Source organism: Crocodylus porosus, unplaced genomic scaffold (assembly GCF_001723895.1).
Source record: "Crocodylus porosus isolate Cpor-Errol unplaced genomic scaffold, CroPor_comp1, whole genome shotgun sequence".
NCBI classification, from domain to species: Eukaryota; Metazoa; Chordata; order Crocodylia; family Crocodylidae; genus Crocodylus; species Crocodylus porosus.
This window is the reverse complement of record NW_017728943.1, coordinates 1,916,187-1,928,382: the sequence shown is the minus strand read 5'-3', so window position 1 is coordinate 1,928,382 and position 12,196 is coordinate 1,916,187. Positions and strand designations below refer to the sequence as shown.

At 45.0% G+C, this 12,196-nt stretch overlaps 1 protein-coding gene across 3 annotated transcripts in view; it reads left to right on the top strand.

Moving 5' to 3' along the window:
- The first annotated feature begins 4,753 nt into the window (after positions 1-4,753).
- The window catches only part of SPOP (speckle type BTB/POZ protein), a 52,971-nt gene continuing 45,528 nt past the window's right edge, over positions 4,754-12,196 (top strand). For 2 of the 3 annotated variants that reach the window (XM_019548419.1, XM_019548421.1), the window contains exons 1-2: positions 4,754-4,839; positions 8,213-8,284. The gene's annotated coding sequence lies outside the window, so the exon portion shown is untranslated. Of the gene's footprint in view, positions 4,840-5,356; positions 5,654-8,212; positions 8,285-12,196 lie in introns of those variants that run through there. The other variant, XM_019548420.1, reaches the window with a different exon arrangement.

Sequence of the window (12,196 nt, the reverse complement as noted above, 5' to 3'; positions counted from 1 at the left end):
ATAAGAATCCTGTTTTTCAGTCTCTCACTAAAGGGATGGCTGATATTTTTAATCATGATGTAGAAATGCTGGCAGCTTTCTCTGAGTTCAGCCTCTCTCTAATTACATTTCTAGATTTTTGGTAAATTGAAAGGGAAAATGTAGGAACAAAATAATTAAAACCAAAGGGGAAGTGAATATTTATAAAGCACAATCTATTTAAAATTCTTACATACAACTCTTTCAAGGACATCAGTTTAATCGGCTTCACATAAAATCAAACTTTTGTTTACATAAAAGCTGTAGAAATAACACCTCCAAAGTCATTTCTACGCTGGCATTTTCTGCATCTTTTTCATGGAGGGGAAAAAACCCAACAACCTGTCTCATATTATTCAAATGAGAACTGGGAATTTATCCCTCACATGAGTGTACTGGAAGGTTCAGTACTCCCATATGCACACTAGTGTCAAAACTCACATCAGTTTGCCACTGTGCAAACTCTGAAGCTCCAGTTACCTCCACATAGGAATTGAAGGAATCTCATTGCTGTTCTATACTGAAGACATAATGTCACTTTTTCTTTCCAAAACATGCCATTTTCCCCCTTCCATTGCACAGCCACCGAGCAGAGGATAGTTTGGTCTTCTACATAGTTCATAGGAGGGTTAGAGGGAATTCTGTATTTGAGTTTTCAAAAGGAATGTTATAATTTAATTTCTTATTTTACACCTTTTGGGAAATATGGATTCTTCATACAGGTAAAGATTTCTTAAGCTATAAAAAGAAGATAACTTATCTAAATAATATACAGACCATCTTGAAAATGGGAAAAATCTGCCTCTGCCTGATCTAAACAGAAACTCATGGACCAAAGCAGCAACTGTATCATTTGAGCTGAAGGAAAACCTCCATTTGCTCTCAGCAGAAGTAGAATTTTTACTTCTCTGTGTTCTGACTATAAGATTGTTGCAGAAGACACAGTCTCTAACTGGAACGCTAAAGATGAAAAGAATGGAAAAATTATGATAAGAAAATAAAATCCTGTTCATCCCACAAAATTTTAATGATGATATAAATCCTGTATTTTTCAGAATCAACAGTGAAGGTGACTTCTTCATGACACCGCAACATAATCTGCTGCTTTGTCACTATGGGCATGAGCTTGTGATCTAAATAAAGAAAAACAAGGTCCAAGAATTGTTCATTACTTAATGAGACACCTGCCAAGATAGCATAGTGTGCTGCAGGAAATATTGGTGGAAGATAAACCACACTATTCTGAGTCAGTACAGAACAGTGTCATAGTATGATATACTGAGGCAATGGTGCTAGAACTACTATCAGCTGAAATATGAACCCAGTTCTCTAAGCACTTAACATGAAACAGTATGTGCACGTCTATTAAGAGCAGGTACATCAGTTTTAGAGGCTCCATTTTATGGCATTTCCTTGTTTCCTTGCAATTTCATTTGGAAAGGGAATTTTTCATTAATTGCTACTACTTATAAATTAATTTTGCATCTAATAGAAACAATGTGGTTTTCCAATGCAGAAATGTCTGCATTTTAGGGATAGGTGGAAAAAACCTCTATAATTATCAAGGTCCCAAAACTTCTGATTTTGCCTGAACAAGCCTTACGCTTGTATATGACCCTTTTCTGCATTCATTAAGTGACATCTGGAAATCAAAATGAGATGAGGGACTATGCATTAACAGGTTACAGACCTGTAAGATTCTAGTTCAAATCCAGGCTAGGTTAGCAGGGACTAAGTACCTTCCACGATAGCACCCTCCCTGACGCGCTACCTGGAGCAGACCCGGAGCTGATCTGTAATAATTTAGGAGTACTGCACGTTAACTTGTTTATTAGGATGTTTCTGTACAACTGATTCTCAATCAAGATGCTACAGCACCCTGGGGTGCCATGAGTTCCTGTTAAGAGTGTGATGGGGTTGTGCCATGCAATATTAGCAGCGTTAGGTGTTCAAACACCTAGAGATGATTCATCAGACAAAGCCAGATGTTTCAAATAGGAATTTATCACGTCAAAAACATTCTAATGTTTTGTAATCTTTCTGAGTTATCTGTAACAGAAGAACTGCTCTATTATGTTTCCAAAGTCTTGAAAGAATGAGACAGCAAGAGCAAAAGCAAGAGAAAGAAAAGAACAAGTAAAAGCTAAAGCTGTATTTTTCAAGGGATGCCTTGAGACTAAAAAGGTTGAGAACTACTGCTGTACAACCATATTGGTTTACTGTAACTGGAGATTATCTGGGAAAAAATAGTTTGGTAAGAAGGACCTTTTCCCCCTTTTGCATGGCCTTATTTTTTTACATAAGTAGACGGCTCTATTTCAAATCTCTCTTTACTTGGTCTGTAGCTACTTCTAATAACTTCTCTTTGCCATAGGTTTATTGACTACTTTTTTAAGCAACCAAACTCATTTATATAATCAAAAAATCATAGAAGAGTAGGGCTGAAAAGGACCTCTGAAAGTCATCTAGTCCAATCTCCTGCCAGAGGCAGGATCATCCCTAACCAAACTATTTCATGCAAATCCTTGTCTAACCTACTACTAAAACTACACTGTAAACCCGGTCACACACCTACAAGGTACAGCACCTTAATCCACCACAAGTGAAGCAGGGAGACAACACTAGCCAATGTACTGCTGCTGCAAAGGCTGCCAACGTACTTAAGAGATCCAAGGAAGAGGGCCACACCGCACCACTACAGAGAAAGACCCCCCCCTCCCCCCAAGTCCATACCAATCGGACCATAGGGTAGAATTCCTCCTTGACCCAAAATGACATGAACAGACTGACCCCGAGTAAAGAGGCAAGATCCTACAGCCAGCAACCTCTGGGTTTTAGTCCCAGCAGAAGCACTGGCACACCTCTGCTGCAGCCAACACCTAACACTTCTGAGGAAAGTGAATCCCCGCCATCTCTCCAACACTTGAATCAATTGTTTTACTTAGTATTTAAAATTTCTTTCTACTTCTTTCCGAAACATTAAGGGCACTTTGCGCTGAAAAGCTTGTTTAGCATCTTTCCCTATTATATAGTTGGTCTGCAAAAATATATCACCACCTGAACAGAGCTCATGGACCAGTGGTGGTCTGCGGACCACAGTTTGAGAACCTCTGATCTAGTCCATCTTCTGCTCAAAGCAGGATCTCACATTTAGTCAAGGATAATCCTACCTTGAGCAACAGGCTGGAGTGTATGATCTTGTGAGGTCCTTTCCAGCCCTACTTTCCTACTTTCTACCTAAACCTGCCCACACAAAAGTTTTTTCTAACCTGCCCTTAAAGTAAGTTTTAAAAGAAGCCATCTCTCAAAAGTAGAGAACGTAATTGTTTATGGAAAACAAACACACGATTCAATCTAGACTGCCAATAAGGATGGGAGAAGTTCAGGTTGGAATAGAAGTGAATGTAGACCAGAGGGACTCAATCCCCTGCCTGTTGACCAGCCCCAGACCGTGGTGCTGGGTCATCCAGTCTGTGGGGCCCAATCCCAGCACACGGGGCTTGGCGGGGGATGGGAAGGGATGCAGGGCCCAATCCCGGTGGGCAGGGGCCAGCCAAGGCTGTGTGGGGCCTGATCTGGGTGTGCAGACTCAGCTGGAGTCTGTGAGTTCCCATTTGGTCTGCAAACCAGCCCTGAACCACTCATGTGGCCTGCGGGTCCAAATAGTTGAATGCCGCAACCAAGCGTGCTCAACCTCCAGCCCATGGACAGATGCATCCCCACCCACCAGGAAATTTGGCAGCAAGGGACCAGTGGCAATACTGTCACCTTCCCCCACTACCAAATCCCCAAGCTCCAGCAGGTCAAAGCCAGGCCATGTTCCTGTTTCCTCACGCAGCTGGATCTCCTGGATGGGACCCAGTCACACAGGATCAGGACCACTGTTCAGATATGGCTCACTGGTGGACACTGTGCACATGGCCCACCAGGCCAAAAAGTGTGACACCACTGACATAAACAGTTTACTGCCTTTCTTCCCTACGTGTTAAGGGTACCGTGCTTTGGTTGGGGAAAGGGTGCTGGGATGCTGGGCCACACAAGTGGTTAGGCCCCTGAGCTGTCCTGCCTGTCTCATTTGGGGCTGACAGGGCTGGTCCTGGGGATCCATGTTCCATCCCTGGGCAGGAAAGGGCAGCACTCCCCAGCATTGCCATGTGAACCATAATTATCCTGCTTGTACAATAATTTCAACCCTTGTACAATGCATGATCAATAATAGTAAGTGTTTAATACATACAATAATTTTTGAGGCAGATACCAGCGTATGATAGTTTCTCAGCAAATATGATTAAATTTGATCAAACAGCTGATTTCATATTTAAGACTCACCTGGCAACGCTAGTGAAAGGCCAGAAATGGGAGGCAAACATACAGTCAGCTCCCCTCCCAGTCTTTTCCCCTTCACACCCTTCCTGTGCCTTAGGTCTCTCTGCAGCCCCACCTACCCGAAGCATGGCGCCTCGCGCTCACTCCTCATTCGACAACCCCCCCCCCTTCCTGCGCATGCGCGCTACACCTCAGCGCCAAGCCTCTACTCACTCACCTGCCTGGCACTCTACCCTCTTTCGACGCCTTTCACAAATCCGCGCCGCGCATGCGCGCTACACCTCTCCCACCCGAGCGCGGCGCCTCGCGCTCTCTCGACATCCTTGCCGCCTTCCCCCGCCTGGCCTGCGCGTCACGCATGCGCGCTACGTCTCCCCGCCCCCGAGCGTGGCGTCGCGGCGCGGAGAGGCGGTGTCGCTGGGAAGCCCCGGATGTGTCAGTTTAGGGCAGTATGAGGAGACCACAAGGGGAAGCAGCCCGTGGTGCCGCTCGCAGGTGAGGCGGGAGGGACGCGGGGGCCGAGCGAGATCCGAAAACCCATCAGGGAGGAGTTGGCAGGACCGTCTTCTCCGCCCCTCGGGCCGCGTGTGCGGCAGCCGCCAAGGGAAACACCGCCTGGCTGGGAGCAAAGAAACCCCGCGCGCCTGCCCCCGGCCACTGTTTAAATGGCCCTGCGACGTCTCGCTGCTAAATAGTGAGCTACTGGCGCTGAGGGGCGCAAAGAAGAACGGCGCATGCTCTATCCTGCGGCCACAAAGTGAGCCGCTTTCAGGCAAAAGAGCAGGGAGGGGCGAGCGCGCATGTGCAATCGCGGCGCCGGGTGTTCAGGGCAAGAGCGCGTGCGCACTGGGCCAGGCGGAGCTTGGGAGAAGCACATACGTCACAGAGGTAGGCGTGAGCCGGCGTCTCAACAGAAGGAGTATGCGCCTGCGCAGCTTGGTTGGGTTGGGGGAGGAAGGAGCGGCGACCGATGGTGCATGCGCGTCTTGAAGGGAAGCGCTGAGAACAGCCGGATTCTGCTTCTCCGCCTATTTGGCGCCTGCGCAGAACGTCGCTGCAGGGACTTGCGGAATAATGATCCTCTGCCTCTGCGCAGGCGGAATTGGCGAAGGGAGACATGCTGCCAAATAGTGAGCCGTGGCTGCTGGTATTCTCACGGGGGGCTGGCTGCAGAAAGTGAGGGGCAGGAGTCCTGGGGGAGGGGCATTATCCCCACCCACTACACCTGTTTGGGCTAGGGTGCCGTGGACTCTCGACCCCAGTGTACAGCAAAGCTAATTGCATCCATAGGAGTCATTGAGGCCAAGAGGTAAGAGCCTTGGGGAAGGGGCCAGGAGTTAAGTCAACGACGATCAGAAGGAAGAGAGAAGGAGCAGCTGAATTAGGGAGACAAATGGGGGGGCAGGTGGGGAAGAAGATAATCACAGCTAAATAAAGATTGAGGAAGGACAGATTAGTAGTTTTCTAGCGAGGATGGAGGTGAAAAGGCAAGCCAGCAACTCAGCGCAAAGGAGTTGGGGGAGGGGAACAAGGACTGGAGTGGGGGAGACCAAGATGACTGGATGATAAAACTAGTTGAGGGGAATCACCAATATTAGCTAAGGCAGTGGGGACTGCAGGGAAAATGGCTAAACCAACAAGAAGCTTGGGTTTTATATCAACTTGCCTGGGCTGAGTATTGATGCTTCTCCTAGCAGTGTCCCAGGCCTGTGATGGTGTTAGTGCATCATCATCATGCTCTGTAAAAAGGCAACAGGGTTCCCCTTTCACAACTAAATATGTGTTTAATACGGTTTGATTTTTCTGTGTACTGACATTAATTCCTGAACTATCTTGATTGGTGAACGATATTATTGTAGGAGCCAACAATTATTCTTTTGCTGTCATCTGCATAACTGGCGTGTGAGAGACTTGTTTTTTTCTGGAACAGGAGGATTCCGTTTTTAAGATGTGTATGTCCATTATGTCTTCACATTTCAGTTACTGAAGTGTATTAGGTCTGTTTTTGCTTTTGTGATTTCACAACATAACCATGCCTTATGAAAAGAAATCTTGTGATCACCTTTCTTTTTATAAATGTTCCCTGCATTCTCTGTTATAGGTCATAGAAGTGTAGGTATATTCAGAGGTCTGTGAAGCTTTCATGTAATTTGTGCAATACATGATTTATGAAAGTAAACTGGTCCCTGGCAAAAAAAACATACAGAATATACATGTGGTTTGTTTCTGTAAACTATTTACCCATAGGCCCAACATGAGCTGGTTTGTTTTTTGCATCATTGGGACTTATGGAAAAAACATGAACTGTGTGGCTTTTCTCATGGTATTTTTGTCATTAATATGTCTGGAGATCTGATGTGAATTGTTGCAGTGTCAGTGGATTGCCAACTGGCAGCCTGTTACTAAATCAGAAAAATGCAGTTTTTTATTTGGCTGTATTACTATCCAAGAAGCCTAATTAACTGCTGTACAATCTGATCTTTTGACTTCAGAAATATTTATTCCAGGAAAACTATTAATCTTATCAAATCAGTCGCATGTCCTTCCCAGAGCCTTCTGGAATTGTGCAGGTGCACAAATCGTGTAGGGAAACATAGCATGATGCTTTTGGCTTGAAATGCAACCTCCACGGGTGGTGCCATTGTTGATCTTACAGGCTACAGTTAGGCTGTGTCAACACTAGAGCACTAAAAAAAAACAAACAAAAAAACCCCCAACCCTGCTGCTTCAGTTGAGCTGGTGTTAGAAGTGATCTGTGCTTTTATTGTAGATGCATCTCCAACCGCTGGAGCTTTTTGTAGTACTAGGTTGGTTAGACCCACTGAAAAGTAAAGAGTTCCAGCTGCCAGAACCTTCTCTAGATTACAGTTTCTATTGGCCACCTTTATCAGTGTTAGGACCAACAGGACTTTTTGGTATACATTTCCCCACTGTTGACTTGGCTTGAGATGGGCAGTGTTAGATTTGTTGTGTCTGTCCTGTATGAATGTTCTAGATACAAATACAGCATACAATTAGGGGGGGGTTAGCAGCTTTATTCTTGGCACACCTTTCTGTTCTGTATTTTAATGCATATGGCTTGCCATTCAGCTGCCTATCTGATGTTCTGGACCTGTAAACTTCAGGCAGTCTGTTTCAATTCTTCCTGAAAATTTGTTTCTATAAAATATGATCTGGAGATGGCAGAGATGCATTTTTTTAAAATATGAGGAGCACTGTTGCACTTTGCTAGGAGGAAGGATGTGTTTTTAATGGCTCCATCTAAATTTTTATGTTTGGAAATGTGTGATTGTCCTTTACAGTCCCCCTTCCCTGTACCCTGCCCTTTTGGCTTGGTTCTCTCCCAACTGAAATATTATAAAAGTTCATGCTATAATAGCCCAATCTCGGAATGCTGGTGATTGCTGATTAGCATGAAAAGGGATTTGAGCACATTTTTATTGTGTTAACAGAACTTATTCATATCCTAAAATATAGTCAGAGGTATTGCTTGCTGCATGATTCAGTTCATCAACTTGCATGTGCTACTGTGTTCTAGCATGAATAGAATGCTTCTAGCATTCTCTTCTAGCTGAAGAATGTTCTAAAGTTTTAAAGTACATGACAGGAGTGCAGCATACTGTTAAAATACACAAATCTATGTTTAATATTTTTCCTTAACTTATTTTATTGGCTCATCAGTAATTACAGTAGAAATCTTCCAGTTTAGTAACTGTCTCCAAAAACTTAGCAGAAGTTCTCTCCTTGATTTCACGTTGTTGCTCTTGGCCCAGGACTAAACTGCATGTATTTTTGGAGAGGGAAAGCTGATTCTAGAAACATTGTTTTCTATGTTTGTTTATTGTTTATTTATTTTGCAAACTTCTAGGAAAGAAAAGATGGAGAAACACTGATTGCGTAGCAAATGCCTGGAAAAGACTTGGGAGCTCATTTTTACTCTGTGAGTAATTTCTGTTGCTGATGACAGGAATTGTGCTACATTCTGTGTGGCAGAGCAAGTCTTGCAGCACTGGGGAGTGGTGGATTTATAAAGAACTCCTTAGCACAAAAAGAATTAAATTCAAGCAATAACTTTTAATTAGAAAATAATTCTAGGTGTTACTGTGTTAACTGCAGCATCATCAACTGTATGTACCTGAATCCAGGCTGACTTTGAATTTAAGACGACTCCCCCCGATAATTATATTCTTGACGTGGAAAATTCTAAGTCCCCACCTACCCACCCAGTATGGCAGGAAAATAAGTGTACGGGGGCAGAGAGTGGGGAGCAGCCTGCCCTCTGGCTACTTGCCCTTGCCTGCCTCCTGGTTCCTGTGACCCCCAGCCACTTGCTTCACCCCAGTCCAGAAGGCAGTGGCGGTAGCAGTTCTAGTCCCAGCTTGGAACCTGAGCTGCACAGTGCACTCTAGCATAGATTGGTTGTTCTTGGTATAGAAAAAGTTCCTCTGACGTAATGCATATGATGACACGATTTATTGAAAAGCATTTTAGTGCTTTTTTAACCATGTTCTGACTTATTAATAACATAACTTCTTTAGAGCATCAAAAATTATGCTGCAGGCTTAGTTTTCCTGAAAATCTGTGATAGGTGTGTAATAGTGATCTCAAATCTTAAGTAACTTTATGATGACATTGACACAAAAATAGTCTTAATAGATGGATAAGATACTAGATATATTGTAGTATATTTTCCTACAGCTCTAACAGTTACCTTTTAACCACTGTCTTTCAGTAGATTCACAGAAAGACTTGAAGAAATTAAGCAATCTTAGGAAAAAAATGCAATAATAGGTTGACTGTAAACCTGTGTTAATTTCTATTGAGGTTCACAAAAGGCTTATTGGATTTCAAGTATATGTAAACCTTTAGTCCGTTCCAATTTGTACTGCAAAGGGAAAAAATATAGTCAATATATATTTATTTGTTAGAGACAGTTTAAAGATGATTTGAATCTGTTGTTAGGAAAAAAAGAAGCAGCAGAATCATGTTTAAAAGAGAGAATTTCAGTGATTTGATCCAATGGGAAAACAAATTTGTTCAGTTTTTTGAGCTCTTCAAGAAGCTGAGAGAAAACAATTGGCTACTAAATAGTATATATGTAGATTTGTTTATTTGTGATTTTTTTTTTGTCACGCTGTTTCAGGCTTTAAAAATCACCCATGTTTGCCCTGTCTTAGAGACCTGCCACTTTTGCTGCAGTGTCATAGTTTGAGGTTGAGGAAGCTCGGTTTTGTGCTGTTTACATGGACAGTTTTTTAACTGCTATCACCCACTGATGCAGAGGATGTGCTTGTGGGGTAGGGGTAGGGGATGAGGACAGTTGGTTGTGAACTGACCTCATGCCCGTGTTGGCTTGTAAAAACTTTGCTTTAGGAGGGCAGGGTGCCAGACACTCTGAGGTCTGCAATTGTCCGGCTGCTACTCGAAGTATTATTTGATACTGAATTCCCAGCCAGTTATTGCCCTGTCTCTGTCCTCCCAGTGTTGTGGAAAGTCATTGAATGGGTGGTCACCTGACAACTCTAGGTATACCTGGATGCCATCTTTTTTCTGGACCTTTATAGCTTTCATCCTAGAATAGAGAACAGAGATTATGCTTGTTGTGTCCTTGGTTAATCTGCACCTGGAGATCAACAGGGGAAATTGTGCTCTGCTGATCTTACTAGAACTTTCAGCAGCAGCCTTTGATACAGCCTTTGACCTTAAGGTACTGATGATGTGGTTAAATGACACTGCTCTTATTTGGTTCTGTTGTTTCCTAGCAAGGAGGACTCAGAGGGTGGTGATGGGCGAGTGCTTGTCATCCTTTCAGGAGCTTTTCTGTGGGGTCCCCTATACAGAGCTCCATCTTTCCCCTCCTGTTCAATGTGTGTTATGAGGCCACTGTGTGAAATTATGCTGAGATTTGGAGTGAGGTGCCATCATTACATCTAGCTGTGCCTCTCTTTGTCTTCTGACCGTGGCCTCACAGTTTGGTTGTAGTTTGGGACTGGATGCAGGTGAGCCAATTAAAACTGAATCCAGACAAAACCAGGGTAGTGGTGGGGGTTGACTGCAAGACTTTTTTTTGGATGGGGTGGGGAGGGTCAGAAATGCAGGGAGCAGGAATTTGGACACCTATCATTGCTGGGGGCTCAGCCTCCCATTGTCATTTAGGTTCATAATCTTGGGGTGCTCCAGAATCTTTTGCTCTATCTGAATCTTCAGGTGGTGGCAGTACATAGTAGTGTTTTCCACCAACTAGATCTTGGTGGGTCCCTTGTTTTCGAATTTATATCTGGTTACATTATCTGTGTCTTCATAGCATCAGAGCTAGACTACTGCAATGCACTTTACATAGGGCTGCCCTTGAAAACCACCCAAAAACTGCAACTGGTGTAGAAGGTGGTGGCCTGCCTTCTGATGGGGGTAGGTTTCATAGCTGGTAGGATCAGAAGGGACCTAATCAGATCATCAAGTCCAACCCCCTGTCACGGGCAGGAAAGAATGCAGGGGTCAAACAACCCTGGCTAGGTGGATGTCTAGCCTCCTTTTAAAGACCCCCAGGGTAGGAGCATGCACCACTTCCCTTGGAAGTTGGTTCCAGCTCCTGGCCGCCCTGACTGTGAAGTAGTGCCTCCTGATGTCTAGCCTGAATCTGCTCTCAGTCAACTTATGGCCGTTATTCCTTGTTACTCCCGGTAGTGCTCAGGGGAACAGGGACTCTCCCATTGCCTGCTGTTTCCCCTTGGCCAGTCTGTAGATGGCCATCAGATCCCCTCTCAGCCTTCACTTGTGGAGGCTGAACAGGTTCAGGTCTCGTAGCCTCCTCGTAGGGCCTGCCCTGCTGCCCCCTGATATGTGAGTGGCCCTCCTCTGGACCCTCTCAATGCTGTCCTCATCCCTCCTGAAGTGCGGTGGCCTGAACTGGACGCAGTACTCCAACTGCGGCCTGACCAGTGTCGCATAGAGGGGGAGGATGACTTCCTTGGACCTGCTCGTGATGTATCTATGGATGCATGACAAGATGTGGTTAGCCTTCCTGACCACGTCCCCACATTGGCAGCCCATGTTCATCTTGGAATCAATAGTGACTCCAAGATCCTTTTCTGCCTCTGTGCTGACGAGAAGGGAGTTCCCCAGCCTGTAGGTATGCTGCTGGTTTTTCCTCAGTAGGTGCAGTACCTTGCACATGTCCATATTGAAACTAATCCTATTCTCATCTGCCTACCTCTGTAACCTGTCCAGATCTAGTTGTAGTCTGTCCCTCTCTTCGAGCATGCCCACTTCTCCCCACATCTTAGTGTCATCTACGAATTTGAACAAGGTGCTTTTCAACCCCTTGTCCAAGTCACTGATGAAGATGTTGAACAGTGCGGGCCCGAGGACCAAGCACTGGGAAACCCCACTGCCCACATCCCTCCAGGTCAAAAATGGCCCATCCACCACCACTCTCTGGGTGTGGCCGTCCAGCCAGTTTGCAGCCTATCTGACCGTGTAGGCGTCAGCACCACAGTTGCCTAATTTTTTTTAATGAGGACGGGGTGAGAGACGGTGTTGAAGGCCTTCCTGAAGTCCAGAAAGACTATGTCCACCGCGACACCTGCGTCTAAGGGTTGTATGACCTGGTCGTAGAAGGCAACCAGGTTGGTCTGACAGGACCTGTCTCTAATGAACCCATGTTGATTGCCCCTAAGTGTAATCTCCCCTGCTGGTCCCTTGCAGATGTGCTCCTGGATAATTTTCTCAAAGAGCTTTCCCGGGACTGAGGTAAGACTAATGCACCTATAGTTTTGTGGGTCCCCTTTCCTCCCTTTTTTGAAATGGGGACCACATTGGCCCTTTTCCAGTCCTCTGGCACCTTGCCAGAGCA